Here is an 8455-nt window from a genome sequence, read left to right as displayed (position 1 = left end):
CCACGTGGCTAATGTCCCCCTACACCTCCAACGTGTCACAACCTGACACAACCCCCCTCCACGGTGGAAATGTTTGGGATGCCACCCCTGCAACCAAGCCCATGTGCATGAGTACACCCCCCTGTGTACAACACCTGTTATTTTGTTGTTGCTGGTTTTCAGAGCGGCTCAATGAGGACCATGGATGTTCTTTGTTGTGGTGTGTGATGTGGACAGTGTTGCACAAGCTGCTGTGATCGCCCGGACTGGGTCGACCATGTCCTGCTGGGGTGTCGATGAGGGCACATAACTTAATGTTTACAACCCCCAAACTTTCCAGAGTTGTGCAACACACACACACACACACAGTCTGTCTTTTAGGCTATGCAGGGGTACAGGGTAAAGGGAGAGGGGGAGGGGAACCTGGCAGAGGATAAGACATGACATTCTATTTCTATAGTGTGTACTACCAGCTCAGTCACTCTTCTCTGTAGACATATAGTAGAGCAATATGGCACATTCTACCTGCTCTATTACAAACTATGTGGATTCTACAACTTGTGTTCATTCTATTTCTACGTTGTTTACTCTGTCAAATCTGCATTTCTTTCTGTCAGCCATGGATTAGATTTACAGTCTGCTAGAGCATCTTCAAGGAAACCAACATGTTTACAATTTCTCTGCATAACGCCAGAATGTGGACATGTTTATGTTATCACTAATCTCCATTAACCCAGAAACTAAAATCTTGCATAATTTGGTCAGATGCTTATTTTATGTTTACGTAGTCTGTCCACGAGAGATGAATTTATAACGTACCTAATGTCTGGCTATGAGAAGGCATATGCATTATGTCTGACCTATTTCTGCAGAGGCCGAAAGGGGGCAATCAAAGATGTAAACAGATGTGAACGACCCTAATCGTGTCTTGTGGTGTGGTGGGTGACGAGACCTGTTGTTATTGGAGGTTGTTTGGCCAGTTGTCTATTGATTTAGCCCCTCCCACAGAAAGAGAGAGAGGGGAGGGCGGGACGGGGGGTGTTGCTAAGTATGGCATGTGCCGGGGCCAGAAGGGGTTAATTATCTCAGAATTGAGCCTTGCAAACAAGCAAAGGGTGGGACCCGTGCCTCAGACCGCGTGGAGGCTCGGGTGTCACGGCCAGCCCAGCGGTATAAATCGTCAGCTGTGGCCGGAGAGTGGCTAGATCAAAATAAACCAAGTGGAGAAAGCAGTCACTATACCAGACTGCAATAGAAGGAGAGACAGACAGAGAAAGAGCCACACCACCTAAGACAAAGCGCCTAGGCCACCTACTCTGAACTTTAAGGACTTATACCTTGTGAGAACAGAGAAACACATCTATCCAGACATGGATATCCAGACCGGCCAGGTGACGCACCAGCCCAGCCCCAGGGAGAGCCTGGAGAGCCAGCTGAGCTGCCCCATCTGCCTGGAGATGTTCCAGAAGCCCGTAGTCATCCTGCCCTGCCAACACAACCTGTGCCGCGGCTGCGCCAGCGACCTCTACGACTCCCGCAACCCTTATCACTACTCCGGGGGCATCTTCCGCTGCCCCACCTGCCGCTTCGAGGTCGTCCTGGACCGCCACGGCGTCTACGGCCTGCAGAGGAACCTGCTAGTGGAGAACATCATTGATATCTACAAGCAGCAGCCGGAGAGCGGCGGCGGAGAAGTAGGAAGTAACGTTGCAGACCCACCGCTGAAGGACAAAGACACCAAGGAGCCCATGTGTACGGAGCACGAGGACGAGCGCATCAATATTTACTGTGTGACCTGCCAGACGCCCACCTGCTCCATGTGCAAAGTGTTCGGCCAGCACAAGGACTGTGAGGTGTCACCCCTGCAGAGCATCTACGATACCCAGAAGGCCGAGCTGCGGAACGCCATAGATCTCCTTGCGGCGGGTAACAGCTGTGTCCAGGCCGTGATGGCTCAGATGGAGGACACATGCAAGAGCATCGAGGAGAACAGCCAGCTTCAGAAGAGACGTCTGGGGGAGAGCTTCGACTTGCTCTATGCCATCCTGGAGGAACGTAAGGGCCAGCTCCTGGAAAAGATCACCCAGGAGGAGGAGAGGAAGCTGGGGTTGCTGAGGTCCCTGGTGGAGAGGTACACGGAGCAGCTCCAGGCTAGTATCAACCTAAAGGAGAAGGCGGCCCAGACCATGGAGAAGGGCAATGCAGCCGAGTTCCTGATTAGTGGGAAGGAGCTGATCGCACAGGCCAAAGAGGCAGCTAAAGGCTCCCACTTAGAGAGGCCCGAGCCTGGCTTCGAAAACATGGAGCACCTTACACTGTGCACAGAAGACGTGGAGGTCATCTTGTACCAAATGGGCTTTGGACTGGGGGATGATGATGATGATGATGTGGTGACAGAGGAAGAAGAAGGGGAGGAGGAAGAAGAAGAGGAGGAAGAAGAGGAGGAATAGTAAAACTCTAACTCAAGACTGTATTAGAAGTACTGTATTATTGCAGTTGAGGAGAGGTTTGGACTAAGAGATAAGGATTGGTTTGATGAACAAGCTGCTTTTTAGAAAGAGTAACTAGTTATTTATCAACTAGTTATAACTAGGATATTCACTGTGGTGAATACACAATTTAGAGCCAAGGTGGAAAGTGCAATTCTGAAAAGTCGTTTTTTTTCACTAACAAAATGCAACATTTTGTTTAGACTTGTTCTTTTTTTTATACTTTTGTATTTCTACGTTTATACGGTACTGTTTTTTGATATCTACTGAAATAGATATCTCATGGAAATAACGAAGTTTACACTTGAACTCTTTTCACATAATGTACATTGCTCAAGTCTAGACTAGATTGAAAAAAAAAATCGAAAAATATAGCAAAGCATTATTCATGTTGTGTATAATATATCGTTGTCTGTCAAACTATTGAAAACTTGAATTGCTGCAAAATGCACTTAATTCACTTGGTGTTGTTTTTTAAACACAGCTGTAATTTTTCTAATGTAATTGACAGTTTAAAGAAATAAAGTGTTGTGGAAATACTTTGCTCGTCCTGTCAATATCCCACACACCTCACCACCAGGGCTTTATTTAGACCTACACATCTACATGGCTCATGAATTTAGACTGTCGCCTTACTTAGTGTTCTTGCTAGTGAAAAATAGGGTCTATTTTTACAGGGCTAGAATGGGAGAGGTGGTGAAGGGCCTTCAAGGTCTGGAATAGATCAGTGTAGCAGGGTGGGTAGAGGATTGGTGGGGGTCTCATGTTTCCCTCCCTGACCTAGCCTCTTCTCCACTTGTCTTGATCATTCCAGTTGCTGTCTGACTCTGTCTGGTATGCCTATAGGTCAGAGGTCAAACCTGATACCATTATCGGACATGAATGGAAAATAAAAGGGGTAGCAGCAGCACTTCACACAAACGGTCTGTGAGTCGAGACCACTTTGACCAGGGGTTATTTCTGATGGACAACGTACATGTTAAGCTGGTCACATGAATCCTTTGGTACATGCTCTGCATGCTAGTGCGATGACAACGCATTGAGTCAATAGGAGATGTTTGTGGTTTCAAAGCAATGTACTGTACTGTAATCCGTTATCACTGTGGATCCTCTTCTGCAGATCGTCTGTAAAACGATGACTTCAAATGATAGGCTATGTTAAATCCATTCGCCATTCAATACCAACGACACATTTCTCTACAGTACAATTCCCAGCGTGTGAATAGACTTGTGGGTCGTTCCATTTGATTTCAATCCCTTTTTGACCACATCCCTTTAGTTTTGGATGTAACTTCCCAGACATATTTACCCCTGTTAGAAGTGTCAGAAAGGGGCTTTTTGAACCAGAATGACTCAACATTTAGGAGATAGAGGTGCTTGAAGTTGAGGCATTTTACAGACGCCTCCCTACCATGAGACATCTATGTCTATATTCTAGAGTCTACTGTGTCTCAACCGATGACTGGAACAACACAAACACATCAGATGACGTAAAATAGGATCTAAGCTACAACATATGTGAAAATGAAAAGAATCTGAGTTTACGTGTTTTTAGATATTTGATGTTAAAGGAAAAATCATTTTAATAAAACTTTTTTTTTTTAAAGAAAATTATTAAATTGTTTGACAACCCTGTTTGTAAAGCTTTTAAATGATATTAAACTCAACGGTTTATATTTTCCAGTGATGAAGACAGGATTTCTCATGGCAGGGTGGAGTATGCAACATGGGTCAACTTTGAGCACCTCTTATCTCCTAAATGCTTTGGCATTCAGATCCAAAAATTGCAAATATGTAAAGAAAATGTTGTTAAAATCAAAAAGGTTGCAGTCAAAAAGTGATTGAAATCAAATGGAACGACCCTTTTATGTAAGTATCTTACATCAACATCAACAGCAGTGAAACTGTGTGGAACCAAAGCCTGCATCACCATCTCTAGTGGAACTAGAATGAATTTCTCTGACGTTGGTAGGGCTGTATCTTTATGGGAACGACCTGACTGCCCTCTGCTTTGGAGCCATCCATCTGACTGCTCTCAGCCTCTCACTGACCACATGGTGCTGGTGAAGAACTGATAAAGACAGTCAACAGGCTGTCAGGCTGCACTCACTGAGAGAGCACAGAAACCTCACCACCACTCACTGTAGTTACTGTACAGTACCAGCCAATGTAGGCAGAGCCCAGAAACCTCACCACCACTCACTGTAGTTACTGTACAGTACCAGCCAATGTAGGCAGAGCCCAGAAACCCCACCACCACTCACTGTAGTGACTGTACAGTACCAGCCAATGTAGGCAGAGCCCAGAAACGCCACCACCACCACCACCACCACCACAACCACTCTACCATGCAGCTACCGAGCCAGGAGGCACACAGTGTTATGTAGGGAACCAAATATTTTGTGTGTGGCCGCTGGCTAGCAGTTTATGTTAAATGTCTGTCACCAGAGACTATGTACGGTTAGTTATATCCTAGAATGAGACACAGGAAAGGTAAGCTACTGTAAAACAACCCATACTGTCCTACCATATTAGACTGCAGGCTACTGTAAAACAACCCATACTGTACTGCCATATTAGATGGTAGCCTACTGTTAAACAACCCATAATGTCCTACTGTATTAGACGGTAGGCTACTGTAAAAAAAAAAACTGTACTACCGTATAAGACTATAGGCTACTGTAAACAAACCCATACAGTCCTACTGTATTAGATGTTAGGCTTCTGTAAAGCAACCCATACTATACTGCCATATTTGATGGTAGGCAACAAAAAAAAAGACATACTGTCCTACCGTATTATTCAGTAGACTACTGTAAAACAACGCATACTGTTTTACCATATTAGATGGTAAACTACTGTAAAACAACCCATACTGTAATACAGTATCATATGTAGGCTACTGTAAACAAACCCATGCTTTACTCTCATATTAGACGGTAGGCTACCGTAAAACAACCCATACTGTACTAGACGGTAGGTTACTGTAAAACAACCCATACTGTACTAGACGGTAGGTTACTGTAAAACAACCCATACTGTACTACCATATTAGACGGCAGTCTACTGTAAAACAAGCTATGCTAAGCTAAGCTAAGACATGACGAAGGCGACAGCTGCATTTCCTGACTCTGCATAAAAAACTTCTACTCTTTCGACTACTCAGCCCAGGCAGAGTGTGAATGTGAACTGACTGTATGGAATTTAGATCAGCTGGAACTGTACACCATAACTTGTCAAAGTAGCATTGACATGATCTGAGATGATAAGTATATTTGAGATAATAGGTGGTGTATTCTTGGCTTTCTGCCACGTCCAGGTGGTCAGTTATAGACCTATGGAAACCTGCCAATGTGTGCAATGCCTATAGCTGTATGAAGCCTATAGGTCTATGTGTCTGGTATATGAGAGTGCATGGCGTAGGGCCTCATATTACAGACGGTGTATGTGGATGTACAGTGAGGGCCACGACAGGCACCAGACAATGTGGCCCTGTCAATCTCAATCTAATGCAGTGTACAACATGTTTTACATAGGAGAGGAGAAGTCGTTTTGCTGTCATATCATCGATTACACTACAATTCTGACCTCTATATAAGTTAGACCTCTGATTGGTCGGTTGGGCAGATGCCCAGCCCGTTGTACAAATGCAAATCTGTTACAGCTCACCTTAGGTTGGCAAACTGGGCATCAATGACTAGTCAATTCACTAAAGCTAAAGTAAAACTGGTCCTTGACTCTTACATGTGTACAGTCACTACAGTACCACTGGCCAATCAGCTAATCTTTGCCTTTCATTTCTAATCTTAGACCTTTCTAAAGGTCTGCTCTCTTCTGTAACCTTAAAGAGTATTGACCTCCTCCACATTTGGGCTTGATTGGGCTGCAAGGTCGATCAACTTTGTGCTGCAGTGGCCAGCTCTTTCTAAGTGTAGCAGCCAGCAATGCAGCAATGTTTTACTAGGTAAGAGTAGTGCCAAAGTATGAGTGCTGATCTAGGATCAGTTTGGCTTTTTAGATTATAATGAGTAATATGATATGGACAGAGGGGTCCTGGTCATAGATCAGCACTTCTAAGTGTAGCAGCCATAGCAATGCAGAGTTTTACTAAATAAGAGCTGGACATCCCCTGGAAGGCTACCAGTGCCCTGCCGGCTGCTAATTTTAGAGCCTTGAATCAGACGGCCCCTGTTAAGCCAGGAAGTGGGCCAATGCTTTAGTTAGACAGATGGTTGCAGGGAGTCGGGGACTAAAAGAGGACCACATCATGTGTAAGGACCTTTCAGACCTTCAAGGCTTGTGTTTGGCCCTTGAAATGACAACTACAGCATACTGTCTCAATGACCAAACCTAGCCAGCATGCATGGGTCCTTAACTGATAAAATATCATACAGTACATTTATATGAATTACTGTTGAAGGAAAAATTAATTGAAAAACTATATTTTTGTATTTTAGTCCCAAAATCTTTTGCATGTCAGCAGTGAAGCGAACTGTCAGTTGTCACATCATGATGATGATGCGTTTTGCATCCTCAGGAAGATGTAGCAGGAGACACTTTGCTATTTTTTGTTGTTGAGTGGCAATACCCTTTAATTGCTGTTGATTTATTTGATTTGTTTCAACACCAGGAGGACAGTGATTTCCCCACTGGTTAATAAAATGATCTGGCACACCCTGCCCTTGCAGATCAGAAGTTTCCAGATCGTAGCCGAGCCACCACTGCCGATCCATACAGTAGCTCTACCTTGTTTTCACCATAGTACTTTGACCTACAGATATAGGATCTTCATTTGAGCCAGTTTGCTACAGCAGGAAAATAATCCTGCAGCAACAGGAAATGTGAATGATTATGTGGATTATAATTAATGGCAATTTTTGTAGGTGTTCATACATTTTTCGTAAGGGAAAAACAAGTCTGAAATTTCTGTCTGAAAGGTGGAAATTACAAACATCAGAAGCGTTTTTTAAACTTCAAATGAACTACAAGTTGTATATTTCCTGCATTGCAGGAAAGTCCTCTTGCAACAGGGTGATCAGATTAAGATCTTACATCTGTATCCTGTCCTCCACAATAAGTTGCCATCAAATACAGGGGAAAGGAATCAAGTTTCCAGAAACGAAGTCTTCCTGACTGGGCTAATGCACCCTCTTCCCTCTGTGTGGACAGCCAGTGCTATCTTTATGCTGCTAAGGGCACCTTTCTCCAGCACACTGTCAACAATAGAGGCCTTCATGTTGTTGATGCTCTATTTGATGGTTGAAACTTATCACTGTTCAAAATAGCTTTTCACACCAAGAGTGCAGTGAGAGTGCAGTCACCAATGTGCAGTGAGAGGTAAAAATAGGACGCTCAAGCCTAGACATTTAGTGAGTATTATAGCAACACAAGGTGTCAGTGGTCTGTGTTGAAAAAGGTAGAATAATGCAGACATTTAATGAAGTGATAAAGCCCGAGAAGTCGGTGTTTGGAGGATATATTGGCATGGGCAAAGTTGGCAAACCGTGCTAATATATCCTCCAAACACCGGCTTCGAGGGCATTATCACTTAATTAAATATACAACGGGTTAAAGAACATATTCAAATAATGATTGACATATTTTCATAAAAAATATTCTGATGAATTTATTCATATTCACATAATTCTAACACATGCTATTTAAAATAGCTTATGGAATGCCTATTACACAACTCTTCAGTGTCCTTATTCATTTATCAGGAAAATATTTTGTTTACTAATAGCTGCACTCATATTTACTCTGTTGGGGAAAACATACTTACTGATATGATGTTATTTTGGCATCTTTTGGGGGTTACTGCCATCCGAGGCCCTTACATCAGTATATTATGACTGAATTCAAATTTGGCAAAAATACAGGCCATTTAGACCTGTTATTTAGTTGTTAAAACTACTTGGAGTTGGAGGAGGGGTGAGAAGCTCGTTCATCCTCTCTCCTCTGTGAGACTCAGAGCATGTGATGAACAA

At 43.6% G+C, this 8455-nt stretch overlaps 1 pseudogene; it reads left to right on the top strand.

Annotated features, from left to right (window-relative positions):
• Positions 1-1062: 1062 nt before the first annotated feature.
• Positions 1063-3007, top strand: LOC139412767 (E3 ubiquitin-protein ligase TRIM63 pseudogene; annotated as a pseudogene).
• Positions 3008-8455: the final 5448 nt, after the last annotated feature.

The sequence above is a fragment of the Oncorhynchus clarkii genome, chromosome 7 (assembly GCF_045791955.1).
Source record: "Oncorhynchus clarkii lewisi isolate Uvic-CL-2024 chromosome 7, UVic_Ocla_1.0, whole genome shotgun sequence".
NCBI lineage: Eukaryota > Metazoa > Chordata > Actinopteri > Salmoniformes > Salmonidae > Oncorhynchus > Oncorhynchus clarkii.
The sequence above is the reverse complement of the archived record's forward strand: the minus strand, read 5'-3'. Positions and strand labels throughout refer to the sequence as shown.